The sequence below is a fragment of the Drosophila gunungcola genome, unplaced genomic scaffold (genome assembly GCF_025200985.1).
Source record: "Drosophila gunungcola strain Sukarami unplaced genomic scaffold, Dgunungcola_SK_2 000001F, whole genome shotgun sequence".
Lineage (NCBI taxonomy): Eukaryota > Metazoa > Arthropoda > Insecta > Diptera > Drosophilidae > Drosophila > Drosophila gunungcola.
The window spans coordinates 7,149,494-7,170,982 of NW_026453197.1; positions in this window are offsets into that span (position 1 = coordinate 7,149,494).

Below are 21,489 nucleotides of genomic sequence, written 5' to 3' on the forward strand. Positions count from 1 at the left end.
TTGCTGTCATTGTTCCAACCCGAATAACTATTAATATATGTTTTCGGCACAATCCCTAATCCCAACATTGGGCAATTGGGCGAAGACGAAAACCCACCCGAAAAAACTGCACGAAAAATAGGGATAAAAAAATGATATTTGATTTCCTGTATTTTACTACTTTTTGTGTTGGTCTGCTGCCATTTGATACGTTTCATACGCTTGTGACAGCTGTCAGGCATCTACATTTTCACCTTAATTAAGTGATATTAATCGTCTTTCCAATCTGAAACTTTCATCTCTTAACGATTTCGATGAAAAAAAGGTGCGAAATTTTTTACAGGACGCGTGCCGTAAAAACGCCCTGAAAACTATTATACAAACGGAATCTAATTCTCTTGACTGGCATTAAAAGCTTTTTCACCTTGGCTCATAAAATGGAATGGACTGGCGTTAGACAGAGACCAAAGCCCCGAATGGACACGCATAATTTTCATGTTTAGTGCCCTTTTGGGCTGTGGACCTTTCCTCTCCTTGAGCCGGGTCACTGGCAATATTGTTAATGTAGTCTATCGAAATGGCCCCCATTTTGAGTGGGCCTACAGCCCAGGGCCGCAAGTGTGTTTAACTGTGTGTGTGTGTGGAAGCCAGCTCTGGACCATATGCGAGTATTAGAATGTCGAGCTTTCTCTGCCCAGCGGGTTCGCCATCACGTTAATTGAAAATTTTGTAATTGAATTTTGGGTATTTTTATTGTTAGGAAGTGGGAAGCTCAAGTGCTTTAAATATGTAATATTCTGGTGAACTACGGCTTAGGTTCTTTCATAGCGATTTTTGAAAGGTCAAAAAATAATATGCTGTATATTTGAAAGGAAAAATGTATTTTAAAATAAGATAACTAAAAAATATAATGGTTAAAAATGTCCTGTACCTACAAACAAAACAATAATAATTTCTAACAACACAGTACAAGAATTTTTTATTGGAAAACTGAATACTGCATTGTATTTTACGAAAGAATTGTCACAGTGGGAGTTCGCAGATTGCAAGGGATTAAAAATGTAATAAAATGTTGCAGTAAGATTTTGTAATGCATCAGGGAACCCCGAGTGCAATGCTTTGTGCACATCTTGCAAGCTTAAGATGACTATCTACCCGTATCCTTGAAGATCCTCGTAAGAGACTGACCCCAGTCGATCCTGCAACCCCAGAAGGGTTCTTCACCCCTCGAATAACCCGCGGCGAACCGTCTTTATGAGCACCCATAATTACTGGGCTCATTGCATCCGAGTTACGCTTGATCGTTTTCAAATTGCAAGCGGCGCACACTTCCGGCCCGGAATTGTGAACTAAGAAGTGAACTTCAAGGATCAGTTCAAGAAGTTGACATAATTGTGCCAGCAGCGAAATGGAAAGAGGACATCAGGCTGCACATTTTGTATCGTTTTAAGGGAAAGGTGCAACTGCAACCCCCTTCTGCAAGAATTTAACCCTTGGGTGTGGCACCCATCTGCCCTTTGCCACCTCTACACATTTATCTGCAGTCGGAAATGGGTGTGGCATTATCAGAGATTTCTGTGCAATCTCCCTTACCCAATGCCCCACACCAAAGTACAGTTTAGTCATTAGACCAAAAGCACAAATCTTGGAAAATCATTAAGCGCATTTTCCAATTGATTTCACTGCTCGGAGCGACCACAGCACGAAGACAAAACTTGACCAAAATCAATAAGCAGCCAAAAGGCAACCGCATAAACACAGAGACACAGAGTCGCAAAAGGGACGTTGAAGGAAAGCGGCTTGGGGATTGTCACTGCGGCTTGGGTGTCTGACCATTCATCCATGGATCGGACCAGACAATTGCTACACCCATCATCTATGGAATTTTAAAGGCATACTCAAAAATTGACACGGGTTAATAAATGGGAAAAGCATTTACAACAGTTTCTTAAATATAAATAATGACATTTTTTGTTTAAATAATGTTTTATTAATTTGTTTTGATGTTAAAATATAGGTGCCAAAAATAAAGCATTTAAAATAGTTTTTTAAAAATAAGTAATGGAAGAGTTTTGGAACAAATTCTGATTCACCATTTACAGATCTTTTGTATTTTAAAATATATCATATATGTCTTAAAAAACGATTGAAGAGGATTTCTTTTATCATAGCATTTATACTTTTGTATTGCTTATCAGCCAGCATTTCTCTTCATTTACTTTCTTGATTAAACCAGAGTAAACATTGGGTATTACAAAGTTTTAGCAGCATTTTACTTTCAGCCCAAAGACTGATGCCGAAATTGTGCCGCATCGTTGCAATATTGATGATGGGACCCTCCGCATTCCCTCCAGTTCTCTTTTTGTATCGGTGCCCATTGATTCGCAAAGGAAAAACGCAAACAAAAACCGAAAAACCGAAAAACCAAAAGTGAAAATTGCTTTTGGGCAGCATCTTTTTACGCCTGATTGCAGCTAAAAGTGTCATCGGCCACTGCCCCTCTTTTGTTTGTGGGTTTTCGGGTTCGGTTTTTGTTTCTCTATTGAATTGATCTGAGGGCCCCTCCACACCCCTCGGCACATATGCAAACACACGTTGTGAGTGATTTACGAGCACATACAGGATGCTCAAAGGATAACAGCAAAAAGTTACAACAGCAGGAGGAGAATGTCGGACACATTTGGCCTGATCATTTGCATAAATGCTCATTAAATCATGTTGCCGACCAATATAGTTTTGCCTAGGCTTCCTTTATGAAAAAGTCTCCAGCCGGTTGACCAGTTTCATAGGCCAAATGCGACACCTCTCCGATTTTAGACTCAGGCCCCCCGTTAATTGCCTCACCTGGAGTCGAAAGCCAGACGTCTGGATGTGGATTTGCATTTGCATTCGCCTCGCACCGAATGTCAAGTTCAAAATGATTTACTGACTTTTTGTTTTCTTTCTCGAGGGTAATTAATTGGCTGTTGGATTGTTGGACTGGACATTAGATGGCGATAGTTGAACAAAGTGTGGCATCCTGTTAAAGTTGAGAAAAAGTGGCCGGCTGAATGGTGCGCAGCTTGTTTGGCGTGTGCCTAATGAGTGTTCACTGTGGAGTTAATTTGGGAAAAATAAAAAAGGAAATTGCTGGCATAACGTTGAATGCATGAGTGGCATGGCAAATTATCCAATAACTGTGATTATTAACGCATTTTTCATAGCGCTGTTTGCTTGTGCTTGTTGTGCCTTTTGGAAAAATTCAAACAACAGTGATATTCAAAAAACAAAAAAAAATAGATCTGCTGTCTATTACTTTTCTTTATCGCAAATACTTAATAATAAATAAAGCTTCTGCGATATATTTGATGATATTTATTAACAGCGATTAGACATTTTTATACCCTTGCAGAGGGTATTATAATTTCAGTCAGAAGTTTGCAACGCAGTGAAGGAGACGTTTCCGACCCTATAAAGTATATATATTCTTGATCAGCATCACTAGGAGAGTCGATCTAGCCATGTCCGTCTGTCCGTCTGTCCGTCTGTCCGTCTGTCCGTCCGTTTATATGCAAACTAGTCTCTCAGTTTTAAAGCTATCTGCATGAAACTTTCCCAAAAGTTGTCTTTCTATTGCAGGTAGTATATAAGTCGGAACGAGCCGGATCGGACGACTATAGCATATAGCTCCCATAGGAACAATCGGAAAAATAAATGAAAAAAAATTATAACTTTGCTGTTTTTTAATTTTTTGTTTAGTTCTTCGACATATAGTAATGGTAAAATATTTCCGATTTACGGTTTAAATTTCATCAAAATCGGACGACTATAGCATATAGCTCCCATAGGAACAATCGGAAAAATAAATGAAAAAAAATTATAACTTTGCTGTTTTTTAATTTTTTGTTTAGTTCTTCGAGATATAGTAATGGTTTAATATTTCAGAATTACGGTTTCAATTTCATCAAAATCGGACGACTATAGCATATAGCTCCCATAGGAACAATCGGAAAAATAAATGAAAAAAATTATAACTTTTCTGTTTTTTAATTTTTTGTTTAGTTCTTCGACATATAGCAATGTTTAATTATTTCAGAATTATGGTATAAATTTTATCAAAATCGGACGTCTATAGCATATAGCTCCCATAGAAATAATAAAAATATATAAAATAACTATCTAATAATTGAGCTGCAAATAATCATAGTTTCAATGTTTTTTTTTAGCACATACTCAAGTAAATCATAATTTAAATGTTTTCAAAAGTATTTAATTAATGCAATAGCTGCAAGGGTATATGAACTTCGGCTTGCCGAAGTTTGCTTTCCTTCTTGTTTGTTAAAAAAATCCCTTGTGAAATAGCAAAGCATCTAATTAACATTTGTAAGTTCGTCCAGAAAATTTCATCTTGGATTTTTTCAAGGACTTTTATCAAAATATTTATATAAATGAAGTGCTACTATAATCAGCTGTTTTTCCCCCATAAGAACTTTAAAGAACCACTCCCACCTTAACCATTCATAATCAACCATAAGTAACCCTTACCGCATGGGAACACAACCTTTGTTAATAGACAGACAACTGCGAAATCGAATCCACATAAAGAAAGAGCCCGGCCCAGAGCCAGATACTCATGTTGAAGGTGCGGTTTTTGAAAAGCGCATATCATTGACTAATAACCTTCGGCGGCCCCCTGCCAACGAATGCAATTTTCTTATTGTTCCGATACCATTCCATATGCAATAAGAATAGATCAGGACATCTGTCAGCAGGCGTACGCCTGACAGGCGACGCACATGACTAATTATGGACTTTGCAGCTTGTCGACAATACAGCTCGTGTATTGGACCCAGATCGGTCGCCTTTGAGGCCGCTAATGATGCATGACAGACGCCGATCGGAGGCACCTTTTGACCGACTGCCTGCCATTGCAAGTAGCGTGAAATATTCGCCATCAAAACAACGACCAAACACAAGACACCGACAGAGTAAATTAACTTTATCGTCCCAATACTTTACGGCCAATCTTGCTCAGTCATTGAGGAAGTAGGGGTTTAGGGGGGGGCCCGATTCAGCAGCTGCATAAACAAATTGCAGTCAACATTCATAATTTCCTGTTTAAATTAAGCTCGGCCTGCATTTCGGCTCTTAACTCACATCAACTGCATTTCCTAGTGACAAAAAAAAATTACAACGCCACGCACTAAATCCGCCAAAAATCCCCCTTTCCCGCCCCTTAATAAAAAGCCAATCGCAGGCAATTAAATGTCGCCTTCAAAAACAAGACTTTTGTCGAGCACTGTGCCGGAGTCTGAAATTGAAGCAAAAGCGATACGAATCGAACTCCGCATTGATATGCAGTTTTCAATGTGCGTTTATTGATTTTATTATGCATAAAGCCAGCCACAAAAGCGACAAAAATGCAAATCGCCATCGATATGAAACGAAAAATATGCATTTGAAACCAATTCCAAGACGATACTTATTTTACGGCAATCGCTATTAATGGAAAAGTGTTTTTTTTGGCTGGGAAGTGGGAAAAGGAACTATAATAACTTTTACATCTTCTACGTAGATCGATATAATTTTAAAACATGTTCAATATATTTGACCTGAATTACTTGTTCTTAATCCTTTTTTTGTTTTGTTGATGTATTTGTAATACGATTTATTTATTTATTTTATTTAAAAAAAATTTTAATTTGTTAAATACTGATTTATACCGCTAATTTAAAAAACTAAATATTAAAACAAAAAAAGGTTCATAATACCATTATTTTTTGTAACAGTTTTGCAAAATTCAAATTATTTTGGATAAAGAGAAAATTATTATTTCCATTCAACTTAATAGTAAGTGTATAGATCTTTCGTACTCCGCATTGAGTTCTCGTTTTCCACTGGCTGGCTTTTCCGTCGCCTTGGACTGGCGACAAACGAGAAGCGAATGCCATCAAATTGGCAATGCCGCCGACGCCAGCGATGGACGATCGATGAAGTGGACTCCACTTCACTCCGAATCCCTCCTCCGGGGGCTTCAGTGGGTTAACCTGTTTTCGATTTTCACATAATTTTTGCGGTCCCCAAGCCAGGTATCGCAGGCATACTCTCCATACCAATATAACCGTAGATGTGAATGTCGTTTATCATAATCTTATCAACAATTCACATTCAATTATAAATCAATCAAAATTGCACCAATTTCATTTAAGCCGATTCGTTTTTGTTGTTTGCCGCCGGTGCCACGCTTTACCATGGGTCTTAGGCTTGGAGTTTTGGGATTGATATTCCTACCGAGATTGAGATTGAGATTGATATATGGCCGCCAGTCGCGGCTCCCACGTTTACGGCCTCTAATGAACAGAGGAGGAAGGGAGGGCATTGGATCGACGTTCTCTGACAGCAGAGAATGGATCGCTTAAATAGTTTTGTATAAATTGATATATTCGTTAATCGAAAATCGAATGTTTTGGCTGCTGGAATGCACATAGGAATATGTACAAAATGGCAAATCCTAGTATCATTTTGTTTAAAAAATCTTTCTAAAGTTCTTCAACTAAATAATAAAACATTGACTAACACATTTGTAATATTTTTAAACAATTTTTATTGTTCTTCCATTCTGGAAACCATTTTATTCATTGGTGGGAAAAAACAAAAAACAACTAGGTTAAAAAAAAAATCGATTTTGAAATATAAAAAACAGATCCTTTTAATTCGCATTATTATGATTCTGGCTAAAAAAGTTAATAAATATTTTCAGTTTAAGAGAAAGTATACTATTCTACCAGTGGTAAACGTGTCCTAAACAAAATGTGGAGTATTTTATTTGAAATAAAAGGCATTTTTTTACAATATTTAAAAAGAACAAATAAAACAAATGAAAACTAAATTGTGTTGTGTTAAAATACCATTTCAGTGGCCAACTTTATCCCCTGTGTAGACATTCGCCTACTCGCACCCATTCTAGTTCATTATGCAGCTTGTCGAAAATTCCTTCGAGCGTGAATTTTATCTCACTCCACAATCGAGAGTTTGCAACCGAATTTCGGTTTTTGCAAACAGATTTGCAACCCCCCGCTGTGAGAGTGCTCTATATATATATATATATATATATATTCGCAATAGAATGGAATCGCAGATGATCCTTAATCAGGGGACAGTTTTCCGATAGCAATCAACTTTCCCTCGGTGAGTCTCTCTATTATCTCTGCGGTTGTTTTATCACCGCATTGCAATCTTTTGTCAAGCGAATTTTTAATGCTTCATTAATTGAAAATTTCCTTGTGCGCAACGGCAAATGGAAATTTTCGCTCAATTATGACCTGGCAGCCGCAAGTAAATATGCTCGGCATCATGAATTTCCATAGCTATGGGTACACATGTTAATGTACATATCTCCGGAACGTGCCATCCATACGAATTTCAATTTCCATTCGGATAGAAAAGTCTCAAGTGCTGTTTGCCTTGCAAGTTGGTTTTCCTTTGGCAAACATTTCAGGGTTTTCAGGGGCAAAAAGCGGGTGGAATCGGATTTAAATGGAGTTGCAAAGTGCTGGCCGTTGGTTGATCTCAATTACAATTTTTCTGCGGGCACCACAGTATTATCGTTCTACGTACAAGTTATCAGGAAATGTTTGAAACGCTTTAAGTCAAGCCTATAAAATTTTATTACGTTGTCTAATGCCTTATGTAGGTTGGGCGGCTAAACTATAAATATATTTTAATTGTGGTTTGTAACACTTAATTCTTTTTCATTAAATCAGTCTTCTTTGCTTTCAGTTTCTTTGGATTTACAACAGTTGGAGTTCATTTATTCATCAAAGCAAAACCAGTTAAACAAGAATGTTAAAGACGACTTCAACAAAATAGTTGACCATTCTCTTCCTTCTTATAAAGTGTTTTTCCCCTATCCAGAGATAGCCAAGTCCAGAGTTCATTTGGGTTCGTTTGAGCGTAACCTTGAGTCACAAACTAGCACGTGGGCGCACCAGGTGGAAGGGGCATTACTCCACCCCACGTGAGTCATTATTCGGAGCGCATCTTTGCCTAATTATGCAGAGAGTTTAAGGCGAAAATCTGTGTGAGGCACATGGTAAACAAATGACTAACCTTTAGTGCTGCTAATTAATTAAAAGGTGGGGCTCACCTGAGGTGACGACAGGGCGAGTTCTCGTCTTCTTTGGCTTGGGGCAAGTCAAGGTCCGCAGTGAGGCGGCAAAAATGCTTCTTTGATTTCGAATACACTACACATATATACTCGTACATGCACATATAGAAATCTAGGCGATGGCTTAGCTTGATTTATGTGCTTGTGCCCACGGGGTGTGTTCCCCATTAAACATCAACTGTCATTAGGCGTGTAACGAACCAAAATATTCATAAAAAATACATTAAAAAACGAGGAGAGGAAAATTCATTATATTTTGCATAGAAAATGCATTGAAAGGGAAAAATACCGTCATGGAGGGGGTAGGAAAAACCCCTTCTGATCCGCTCTAGGGCATCAAAAATAAGATCACATAAAAGTAACCGAAATTCTGTTTCATTTTTATGATTTTTTTTGTGACACTTACCAAATGTATATAAATTTTGTTATGCATTTTTCTGGCTAATTGAGAAAATGTCCTGCCAGCTGGTCGCTTGGCCCGACTAATTGCATTTAATTAGGGCAAGTTACGATCGCATAAAACTCACTCTCTACCTCTTGCATTGTGTCACAACAGAATCAGGAGGAAGTTTTCAGGTCGATGATTTTAATGGCACGAGCTACAAAATTTTACGAGCAATATGAACTGGCTCAGGATAGATGAGTTACACAGTAAAAAAAAAAATCCGTTTGTCATTCAGTATTATTAAATAAATTTTAAACTTTCATTTTATCATTCAAAACATTAATAAGCTTATCCAATATTAAATACTGGTATTATTATTATTGTAATTGTTTTTGAAAAGAGTTCAACATATTTACATTTGAAACTTGTGAGGAAAGGTACATCATAGCGAATATTGTTTTTTATATGGAGGAAAATATTATTTCATTTTTATATTTATTTTTATTTATATTTATTTCGTTAGTCGTAAATGTTGAAATAAAATAAATAATTGATTGAAGACATTAAGACGACTTTAACAATTTGTCCCTGTGTAAAAAGGATGATATGTAGTCGAACCAGCTGGTAGGCGTTTCTCGGACACGCTTCGTCAGCGGAAAGCAAAGCGTGCCGAATTCCGTTTGATGGATTACACAACGCCCAGGAAGAGACTCGCTTACAGATACTGTATCTGTATCTGCGCCTGCGCAGCCCCCGGATGAGTAGTCACCCCTTTTGGCTCACTTCCGGGCTTAGCTTTGCTTTCGCTTTGATTTGTGACAAATTGCCCGTGACAGTTGCGCCTGCGTGAAGAGTGCAGGACTCCTGTTTTTGGGTTTTGTTCCGTCGCAGAAGCCACTGTACTTGAAAGTGTCGCAGCGATGGCACAACAACACATTCGTCATTCGTAAGCGATTCACAATATGTCAAACGTCATTATCTCGGCATTCGTTGCACGTGCAGTCGTTAGGCGGGGCAAAAAAAGACAGATAGGCAGATAGTAAAAATTTCACGCCCCGTCCCCAATTTCAAGTAGCCGTTGCAATTCAGTTTTCATGTGGTCATCGAGGCAAAGTGCCAGCTGCCTGCGAAGTACAGTCAAAACCAGGAGGCAACTGACAAAAAAGCGACACTCATTAAAACTCTAAGCTACTACTTAGTCTTGAAATATTTTGAAGTATTTAGGATGACAACAAATAATATAGTAGAATAGTGACAAGGTAATGTAGGTGTAGTAGAATGAATTCAAATTAAGTTTGAAAATATAAACGAGACCTTTGTGCATTTATTTTAGGTTCTTTAAAATAAAAAACTCTTGGTATCAAAATAACAGAGCAACTTTACATAGTTAAAAAAATGTTGACTTTAAAGGAATGCATATTGCCTTTGGCCAAGTTAATTAATTCCTTTCCTCAAAAAATATCAGTCTTGAAACGTAGGTCTCTTATAATTTATTAACTTGAGCACACGGTTTTTTTATACACATTTATTCCTGGGTTTTGTGATGTTCAAAGGAAAAATGTACCCCCTACAAAAAGAAAATTCCTTTATTACACCCAAAAACACACACACACCCTGAAACACGTTCACAGAAACTCAGTAAACCAAACACAATTTCGCTAAGTAAATACGAAATTATGATTGCCTTTGACCCCTAAAAAAATGGAATGAAATAAACGTTATATTTTCAATAGAGAAAGTAAATCGATCAGCAGAGCTATTACTCTGGATTTATGCTGCCTTTTTCCCCTTGTTCCTTTCAACAAACTCGCGGATTGTGAGTTATCAAGTGCCAACTACTTTTGGAACTATTCGAAAATCAACCCTTTTTTGACGTATGAAACCCGCAGAAGTCTTAACCATAAATATGTCAAAAACGCTTAGCGTAAACAGGGGGAAAAGGGGTAACAATACTTTTTTTGGGACAAAAATAACAAAAATTAATTAAAAACTACCCATAAACAAAGTGAAAGTTCAAAATGAAGCAATTCGAATGAGTGCCAGATTACGAAGCGTGAAAAAATCCACAAAAATGCGTTATGATTTTTATGGGACAGTAGCTAAAGGTTTAGATGCGCTTCATTTGATTTGAGGGGGATGTGTGATCTTTTTTTGGCCAGCTGTCGATATTTTTGAGCAAAATTTCTGCGGTGGCTTGGTATTTTAAAGCGATTACCAGTTCGATTTCTAATGCGAATGGAAACTATTTCGTGTGGTGAAAGTGACCGATGGACGGGCAGGAAAATCCTGGATGGCGAAATCCTGGGTGCTGTCGAAAAACTCACGCCCCGACAACAACAAACAACCAGCACGCACAAAGGAAGTGCAATTAGAGCAGGAAGAGGGGGAGGTTAAATCCAGCTGAAATGAGGAGGAGGACAAGGTCGAAGGACGAAGGACGAAGGCCGAGGAAGGAGGACCCTCGCTGATTGCCCATCGTGCGGCCAGCTTCCTGTTTTAATCCTCTCCATTGTTTTCACTAATTTTGTTATTTCGTAGTTGACCAGGCTTTATTAAGTTCTGAAAATTATTGGTCTGTACACAAATATTTAAAAATGTAATTATAATGGCTTTAGTTAACAAAATCTATTAAAACAAAGAAATAAACATGACATAAAAATATGATAAATCTTTTAAAGGTACTAACAAAACTAGACTCTTATAATATAACAGCTATAATTGACAAAAAAAACACGCATTAATAATACCTCCGACTATATAAACGCCTTTCATGACAATCTCGAGTGTGGACTCTCGATTTCCCACTTCCCCAACCAATGTAAGACTTCCACTCAAATGAAGTTGTCAGCGGCGGGACATTTAAATATTTCAACGGCCGCCAATCTCTGCCCATGGTCTGCAGTGCGTAATTTAAGCCCAAAGTGACCCAAAAACTTGAGATTCGAATTGAATCTGCAGCAGCAGCGGCTGAGACATGAGAACAGCGAATTTACGCACTTTATCTATGAAAATATTCATGGCAAGTTGCATAAATAATCCGCCTAGCACTTCAAATTGATAAAGACAATTTACAATTTATACAATGCACACAGACCAATCTGTGTGTGTTGAGCGTGAAGTATAAATGTACGTCTATATATGCCAGATATTGGGCGCCTGGGAGCAGCTTACCGACTAGACAGCTTCGAGTCCAAAAAAGCGATTTTAATTCAACACAAACAAGCATCAATAGCAGAGCCCAGGCAACCCAAACAAATCAAATTGGAGTCATTTACCCCTCGACACATATGGGGGCCGAGGGATATAAATGGGGGAGTGGGTTTTGGGAAGTCAGACTCACATGCCAATGACATCTGCTCCAGTCGAGCAATGGAAAACAAAAGTAAAAAAAAAACAAAAAGAAGGAAGTTGTGGATACCCTAAGGGAACTCAAGCACAGAACCTAAGCTAAGAAGGTCGATTTATAAAATACCTTTAAACATAAAATAAATAACAAATAAATTAAAAATGTCTTTAAAAAGTAAATTCCCAAAAAAAGGGAAATGTTATGATACAAAATAAGAGAATTTTTGCCAAGGTACCTGCATTTTAATTTACCATGATCCTTCTAGATAACAATGAAAGTAATAAAAAGTAAATTTATAAATAAGATTTATGAGACTAACATGTGTATGAGCATTAATGTATAAAAATTCGTATACCATTGTATTTAATTGTTTTATGACTTTTCAAGGCGCACAAAAGGTGTTGCTAAATTACAATTTTTGTAAATTATTTGCATTAAGTTAAGCTTACATAATTTATTTACTCCGCCTGTGGATGTAAAGATGTATAAACATGTCAGTTAACAACTGGCATAGTTGAGTGACCAGTTCCCATCGTCTCGTAATCGCTTTAAAAGCAACCCAATCGATCATCTGCCTGACAAAGCCCATCCCAATGTTGCTATACCCCCACCACTCTTTCGCAGTGTAATATGCCAGACACAAGCAAATATCTCTGTAAATTTGCACTGACGACGGCGAATCGTCGACCCACATATGGAACAACTGGCTTAGATACAGATACACGTACTTACGGAGTGCCTAGGAGTAGCAGTGAGCCCGGCTCGAGTGGAAATTGCTTTCGACTGGCAGTCACCGAGTTGGCAATCAATCAAGTCAAGAGCTGAGCTCGGAGCAGGGAGTATTTCCTCGAAATTATGAAATTCAGTGAGACGGATATCCTGCAGTCAGAACGAACGTTTTAGCACGGTGAAAAATAGTGCAGATATAGCTCATCATCATTGTTTCAAATCGCAACTATATCTGATTAAAACATATTATAAAATATTCTTTCGGTTTAGTTTTAGCTTACTCCATTATCTGAAAGCATGGATTACTTTTGTTGTATAATTATAAGCTGTATATAATTTTATTTCATAATGTTTTAGCAAATTAGCAAATTGTGCGATTTTTCTTTACTTGTTTTTGAAATAACCTTATTTTCTTTGGAGGTCATTTAATTATCTTTTTTTCATGTGTGTTGCGCTTGAATCAGACACGAAGTCTTTACCAATTATGTCAGCGATATGGAGGCGAAGACGTGTTCCAGGTTGTAATGAAAACTGGTTACCTTGACATTGCCAATGCACTGAGCACCCAGCACCGAGCACCGAGCTCCGTCGAGCGCAATTACCTTGGCCATCCATCTGTGCATCTCCGCTTCCCATTTGCACAGTTGTCCACTTGCCCACTTCCAATGTGGGTCATCTAATGGCACACAAATTGGATTAACGCATTGGCGACTCCCCTGAACATCGGGCCATGTCGAAACATCTTGGCAATTTGCTGTAATTAAATCGCCGCCTTGTCGTCTTGCACTTAAATGGCGCATTTAATGGTGTAATATCATTCGCGTTGCGCTTTTAATTTCTATTTATGTCTGCATTGGCCAGCAATTTCTCTTAATTGCAACACAGCCGCACAGATACGCACATTCTGCCGATAGGCCACAAAGTAACTGACAAGTATTTTGATAAACTGCCGTCAGGCCGCCCCCAGATCACGCTTTATCACCAAAAAATAAAGAAAAAAATATGTCCCAAATGCTGTCAATGCTGTTTTGATTTATGCGTTCCGAGTTCTGTTCGATTCCGTTTACATGGCCAAAGCAACTGGGAGTAGCACACCACCGCACCAGTTCAAATGTTAACAAATTAAATTTTCTACTTAATCAAAATGCAGTCGAGAAACATTCAAAATATGAAAGGGAGCAGGCCAAAAATGCGTGAGTCTCTGGTTTATTTTGGGCACAAATAAACAAATGTATCAAGCCATTTAGATAGAGCACAAACGAACAGAAGCAGCCTTGAGATATAAAGTCTGCAAATATAAATAAGTAATTGCCTGGCACCTCGGTAACCCCACTGAAATGGATTGGCCACGATGAGGATGGGGATATCTACACCCATTTACGCCGGTTGCGTTTGGGTGCAGTATGGAAACTTTTTAGGGTCACGGAAAATGTGTGTCTGGGTAACTGAAGAATATTAAATTAAGTTCCCCTTTTAGCACATAAAAATACAAGTTGATAAGCTCATGCATTTATATTAAATGCTTTCAATAATTTTGGATTAAAAAACAAATATAAAATACATGACTTTATTACTTCCTATTTGATTCCCCGTTCAAATCAATTAAAACTTGTTCAACCACTGATAATCTTTTTTATTTTATTTTTTATTTTTATGATTTTCTTCATGTCTTTATTAAATGGTTTTCTTGGTTTGCGTAAATCTTGACTTAAAGCAATTATCTAAAAACAACATTGAAACCCAATTAAATGATGATATTTGGAAAGTCGAGGCAGATGACGAAGAGGTTCCGTGGGCAACACTTGACATTTTGCCATTAGCATTAACATAAATCATATTGGTTTTACAATTTTAAAAGTCAAACTACACAATACCGAAAATGTGGCGGAGGGACATAGGGGAAATCATGATGAAGGCATTTTCAACAGCAATTTCCCCTCCTCCACCTGCAACGCCAAATTTTCGCATTTTCCATGCAATTTTCGCAGAGCCAAAAGGTCAGTTCAAAAGTAGATGGCAGATGCCAGCTGGGAGATGTGAGATTTGAGTTGGGGCCGACTGGGATCAACATCGTCGACTCGACTACAATAAACATCAAATGAATGGCAGTCTTTGGAGCACAAACAACAAAAGGAGCGAAACCAGTTGTTGCTGCAGACTTCCTCCTGAGCGGAGCAGATTCCTTATTGACTTCAGAGGGAGCCCCCAGCTAAGTCTCCCATCGCATTTCCCAATGCTTGACATTTGAAAGCAAAGACGACTGGTCAGGAGGTTTTTAAAAAAGTTAAATAAGAGGTATTTCGGCAGAGGGACTTAGTATGTAACTATAGAAACAAACTATTGCATTTATGCATAAAAACAATTATAACTATTAGTTATAAAAAAGGTGTTTAATTTATTTATTAAAACATTTGTCTTAGCAATATTCAGACAGAAGTGTTGTATTTTATATATATTTATATATATTATATATATTTTGATTGTTCTTAAACATTGAAATAATTATAATAGAAATTACATTTTTTTAATCACTTATAGTGGTAATAATAAATGAAGTTATACATCTAATAAAATTACTTACAACAACAATTGAAGTTAATATATATTTTTTTAATTATTGATTAATTTAATTGCTAATTGATAATCTTTTACCCAACATACTGATATCTTATGGTGCTAAAATCTTAAAATAAAGTGCATCTGCCAATCGATCACCAACCCATAGGTTGGCCTTTTCTTTGACCGACTCCAGTCAACAACAATATGGCAAATTATGGCACTTCCTGTTGACCTTTGCCCGACCCAAAGGATGAGAAGGTGAACCGGGATTTGGTGTCTTGGGGTTAGAGTCGCACAAGTTATACAAGTTATACAATTACGCGCCAATCAGGGCGAATTTTACTGGCAATTAGGATAGAGCTCTGCGGAGAGCTGGAAAATACATCTTTTGGAGGCGGGCAAGTTTTGTGGCTTGGTGCCGGGAATCTGAATCTAGAGTGCGTGATAAGCATTTTGATTTATGCCATCGGGGAAGCAGAGCTCGGGTACACAAGCAAATCCTTAATTGAACACGCCGTTTGGCTGCTAAGCAACTAATTTTATGGCGTATTAGCAGACCATTAATTATGCCGGTGTTATAAATTTTAATGCCGATTAATTGCTGCCAAAACACAGCAACACATTCAGCAATCTGTGTCTGTTGACCCAACAACAAACACCGAACACAACAAGCGCTTGTAACCACAAAAAGAAAAATAAATAACTTAACTAAAACAGCGAAAAACAAACGGACAAACGCCGAAAGTTGTCATAGTTGTTGTTGCTAAATTGTTAGCTAAATTTTTCGCGGACCAACTTTATTTTCTATTCCACCTGAACAGACCTAGCGATTGAATCAAAAGTAACATTTTTATGGTTATGTATAGCGAAGGACACATTTGTAGCACAATATGTATCACTTTCTTTTGATCGCAAACTTTTATTTTGTTATAAAGCTTTTAATAAAGTCATATTTAACTAAAATACTATATCAAATGATTCAAACCTATTGATAACGGCTTAGCATATAGCACATTGTAATTTTAATACTAAGAGTTTAAATATAATTGTTAAAATTGTTTGACCTTGGGATTATTAAACTTAAAATATATATATTTTTGTTATTTATTTGTTTGTGTTTTATAAAATATTACCAAAAATTTTTTCAACTAACTTAGCATTTTTAATATGAAAAAATATCATACTAATTTGGCTTATTTTTTTCAACTTAACTGTACGTGCGCAATATATTTTCGTGACGATTTAGATGACCAAAAGGCTTCCTGTGGTGCGTGGGCCGTTGATGTTGTCGCGTCCAACGGCAAAGTTGCCATGTTGCGATGTTTCTCAGTTGCCGACTTCATGTTGTGTTCACCGCCAGCATTGCAATCAAATTGCGCGCACGAGTCAAAAAAAAATATTTGTAAAGAGGAAATGGAACAAAATTTGGCCTAGGACGAAGCTAAATCACCTTCACACACAACTTTATACGTTAAACAGTGCACAAGCATATATTTTGAAGGTATAAAATATGTGCAACTAAATAAATCAAATGAACGTTGACGCCAAAAATACCTGAGGTATGAAAGTTTGACAATCTTTCGAGAATTTTATACATGAACAAAATAGGATTTATATTAATTATATATTTTTTTTTACAGAAAAAATTCTAGTAATCAGCTTAAAAAAAATGTTGAATAGTTTTTAGCATTTTTAACTATTGTAATTAATTTATCACCCAACCTTTTTTATCAAGACCTTAATTAAAACATTTTGCTTTAATATTCAAAATCAATTAATCGAATCCCCCGAGAGTAGGGTACAAAATGTTTATAAGACAAAATTATAAGTGCATAACTCTTATTTCGGGTTGATACCGAGCGATCCAAATTTAATTTATGCAGTTTTGATTGCATTCGATGAGTGTTTTTAATTTGATTATAATGGTATTATGGTTATATACGGCGACAAAAGCTGAAGCATAATCGGCTATGTTTCGGGTTGGGGAATATTTATGAGGACCTAAATCAAAAGCGGAGCTACCTCAACCTGTTGGCCTGGAATCGGACCCACAAATGTCACATAAATGTGTCAACGGTGTTTTGAATTTAATTGAAAGTTTATTGGTAAAGTCCCGCTGTCTCTTTCCCCAATACCCGCATATTTTACCCACCCACGCGTGCCTTACCATCTCGTGAACCCATTTTTAAAGTTTGTTTAACAAATTTGTGCGGGGTTTCTCCGGCTTTATGTAACAAAGAGTTGTAACTAATTTCTTGGCGGCGTTTCGGTTTTGTAGTTTTTAGTGGTCAGCTAATGAAGTGTCTACAATTTTATTAGCTTACCTCTTCCGATTATCTCTTACGATGTGACTGCATTTGAATACGTTTTTTGGGTTGCAAATTAGCATTAGGTTAGTCGGGATGGTTTTAGAGTGCGTCATTTAAGATTGATGGATAAACTGAATTAAGAGATAGCATGGACAGGTGAAATTGTGAATTATATTATTTATTTGACCAAACATGTGATGCTAATTTCGTTTAACTTGAACAAAGCTTTCAATACTTTAATTATTACCATTATATTTTGGAAACCCCCGTTAACCCTTTTTATTAAGCATATCCTTACAGTTTTTTGCAAGGTCAGCAGCTGTTCAATTATCCCCGGCAAACATTACGACCACGCCCCGCAGTAAAATACCTAAAATTATGATTATGACAGCTCAGCGAGCCGACAAATCTATTTCAACTGCTCCCCTAGAAAAATGCAAAGAACCCAATCTATAATTTCCCGAAACCAAAGAAAGAAAATTTGACATTCTTCGTCCCGTGACAAATTTATAGACTCCGATTTCGGTCCAGCCTCTCATTGTATGATGCAAATTTATGACAAAACATATCCACACCGAAAGTGTGGAGAAAGGTAAACAATGGCCAATATGACGAACAAAATCAGAGCGGGTTGGAACGCGCCTAATAATTTAATTATGACTTTTTTTGCCGGGAGCATGCAAAATTTTCCAAATTGCATGCATATTGAAAAATTTTAAACCAACACAATGGTGGAAAGGGTTTTCGCACCAATTTTCCAAACAACAGAGGATCGGTTTGGTTTTTAGTCGGGTTGGTTTGGGTTAGGGGTTGGTCCGTTATGCCTGACTTATGTGTGAGTTCCTGGAAATTCCTGCAGCACAAAAATGTCTGCGATCTATCCATCATATCAGTCTTACCATCTAGACCACTTTTAACTATCGCACCCACGCGATAATGTCAATCAAAAAACTGTTAAATATTGCACGCTGGACACACTCCCTAGAATTCCACATTCCACAACTTTGAGTTCCCATTAAATAGTCATTGCAAGGGTATATTGGTGGATTTGGTATGTTGATAGCAAGTATTTTCATTATTTGGGATATCAAATTTGTGTTAAATTGTTTTTCTGTTTGAAAATGAAAAACTTTTTTTTTTAATTAAAAAAGAAGGTCTCAAAAATTACATACTGCATTTACTAAATGTAACTAATGTTAAGCATTTATCAGAAACTTTTTAAAAATAAAAAAGTTAAGGAATAAAGTATTATTTTCCGAAAGTACTTTTTATATTTACTATAAATTTAAAAAAGAATTTATTTTTTGCTTTTTAACACACCGAAACATAAAATATTAAACCAATTTAACTAAAATACTGAGTATCTCAACAGTGACTAATTCAATTCCTTTACTTTCAATTAACATTTGTCTCAATTACAAGAGCGTAACACGCAGTTGATGTCCCGCTGGCGATAAGAGGAGCGGATTGCAGAGCCGAGAAAGAGAATTACAGACCCTACCTGGAAAGGTTAACTGGTTTTTCCTCACTAACCGAATGAATGACGTGTGACCAGCGGTCAGCCTGAACGGAGTGACCAGAAGTAAATTGAATTAGAACAAAAGTCCGCCAAGGGCTCTATTGAATGATGATAATGACAATGATGGCTCTGGTCAAGTTGCGTGTCCGCCTTTAATGGGATTTACATGCCAAGCGCAATTAGACAGGGAGGAAAAAAACTACGGAACTGGGTAAAGTTACATTAAGTTGACTTTTTCAATTTGAAATCTATTGGACTTTGGATTTTGAGATACAGTAAAATGTACATACAAATATATTGTCCAAAGCCTAAAAATATTAAATAAATGAAAATTATTTTATTTTTCAATATTTTAATTTAGTATGCTTACTCGAATAAAAAATAAAATTACTTTTGCTGTACAGATTTATCAAACTCAAGTACAGTTACGATTTTTAACGCGACCGTCAATGTTTACACATTCAAGTGGTTTTCGTATAATTTGCATATTTAATGAGGTGAAACGCTTAAGGTTGCAGTTGGGTTTTATTTCGTTCTCTTTTCGTTATCGGCTTGAAAAACAAATAAAAATTATTTGAAAAAATATAGGGAAAATTGTATCATTGATTAGCGGCGGAAAATTGTCGCAGGCCAAAAAAGGGATGCACTGAAAACTCAAATGTAATGAAAGGGTTAAGGGGACTTACCTGAGGGATTGAGGGGGTCATTTGTAATTTGCATACTGAACAGTGGAAGCTGCAAACAGGATATGAGTGCAATCCCACCAGGATTTGTTCACATAAATCACTGGGTGTGTTTTTAGAGAGATAGTAGGAGAACGGCATTTGCATTTGTCTCCTGGCAGATGTCGCCGGAATAAATTAACAATTGGTCAAGCCATAAAGACCAACTAATGTGAGGCCTAATCGAATATCAAACATTTCGGATACACATAGAATTGGAAACGTAATAAGGAAAAGTAAGTAAAGTAAGGACCTCCTTTCAAGACAATAGGTTTTTTAATAAATTCATAACAAATTTTATTTACTTAAGCAATTTTATTTAAAGCCTTAGAAAAATTAATTTTAGTAAGCTAAAAACAAAAATATAACTAAGAGTATTAAACATTTTAAGATTAACAAATGTACCTCCCTCTTGGCAAATTGTTATAAATTCTCTGCCGTAAAGCAATTTGTTCAACAATATCTGTGGTAAAATGCTAAACATGGCACTCTCTTAAGCAAACAACTACGACTACCCCGCATGTTAACCAACCTCTCCTGACTGTCGATTTAGCTCAGACAAAAGCTTCGAAATGCATATAGTGCAATCGATAATAAATTAAGGGATATGAGACACCGGATATAGGTATGAGTGTTTGTTAAACAAATGCCCAGGTGTTGAAGTGCGACCAGCCGAACATAGGGAAAAACCACTAATAAACTGTCAATGGCATTGAATCATTCGTACCACTAAGTATTTGCATGAATTTATATAGACTTAAATAAAATTGTTGACAAAATTAAAGCGTTAAGCCAAAATAATTTCTTAAGCCATAAATGTTAGCATTTTTTAGACATAATAAAATAATAATAATCAAAAGCTGAGATGATGGACTCACAAACAAGGAACATGGATTAAATATAAAAACATGGATTAGGAAAATATATTAAATCCGATTTTATGATTTAGTTTTCTAGATTCTACACGCAATAAAATAAAGCAAAACGAAATAAAACAAGCTTAAGACAAGTAACAACATTGATCGGTATTCCCGGTATGGCGATTTTTCAGTCAGCTTAGATAGAGATTATGCCGACAACTTCCGTCTGCGAAGCCGTCTCGGAAACTTAAATTGAACGCACTACGCCGCAAAGTATGCAGCTGCATGGCCCTCCCGACCTCAGAGGCCCACCCAATCCCGCCAGCCACTTTCTTCAACCCCTTTCTCCACGCTTTTGCGAACCCCTTCCCCTGAAAACACAAAGAGAAAACAGTTCACTTAACCAGAAAGCAACACGCAAGAACAACTCAAGGCAGCCTGAGGCGGGTAAACAGAGACTCGGAACCAGAACCAGGACGAATCCTCGTCCCTGGAACTAACTTTCCCTTCTCCTCTCACATGGTAAATTCTCACCCAGGACATGGCAAATATAGCAATGTTAGTAAATATAAGAGCACTGGGAAAAATACTAACAAGGTTTTATCATAGCAATTAAAATAATAATAATAACATAGCCCTCCAATATTTAAAATTAAATTTTATATCATGACTTTGATCATAAGTTTTAAAACACCTATACTTTTTATTTTAAAATGGTTAAGGAAAATAAAGGGAATTGTTATAGATCAATACTCACTAAAATCGGTTATTGTTTAATTTATTAGGCCCTTTTTTCTCATTGTGTAAAAAATAGCCAGAAGGAAGGGAACCGAAGGTTTTCACTTGGCTCGTGGCATTTGAATTTCTGATGCATTTTCGATTTTGCTGGAACCTCCTTCCTCATACGCATTTACAATTTGTGCTCTATTTTCTTT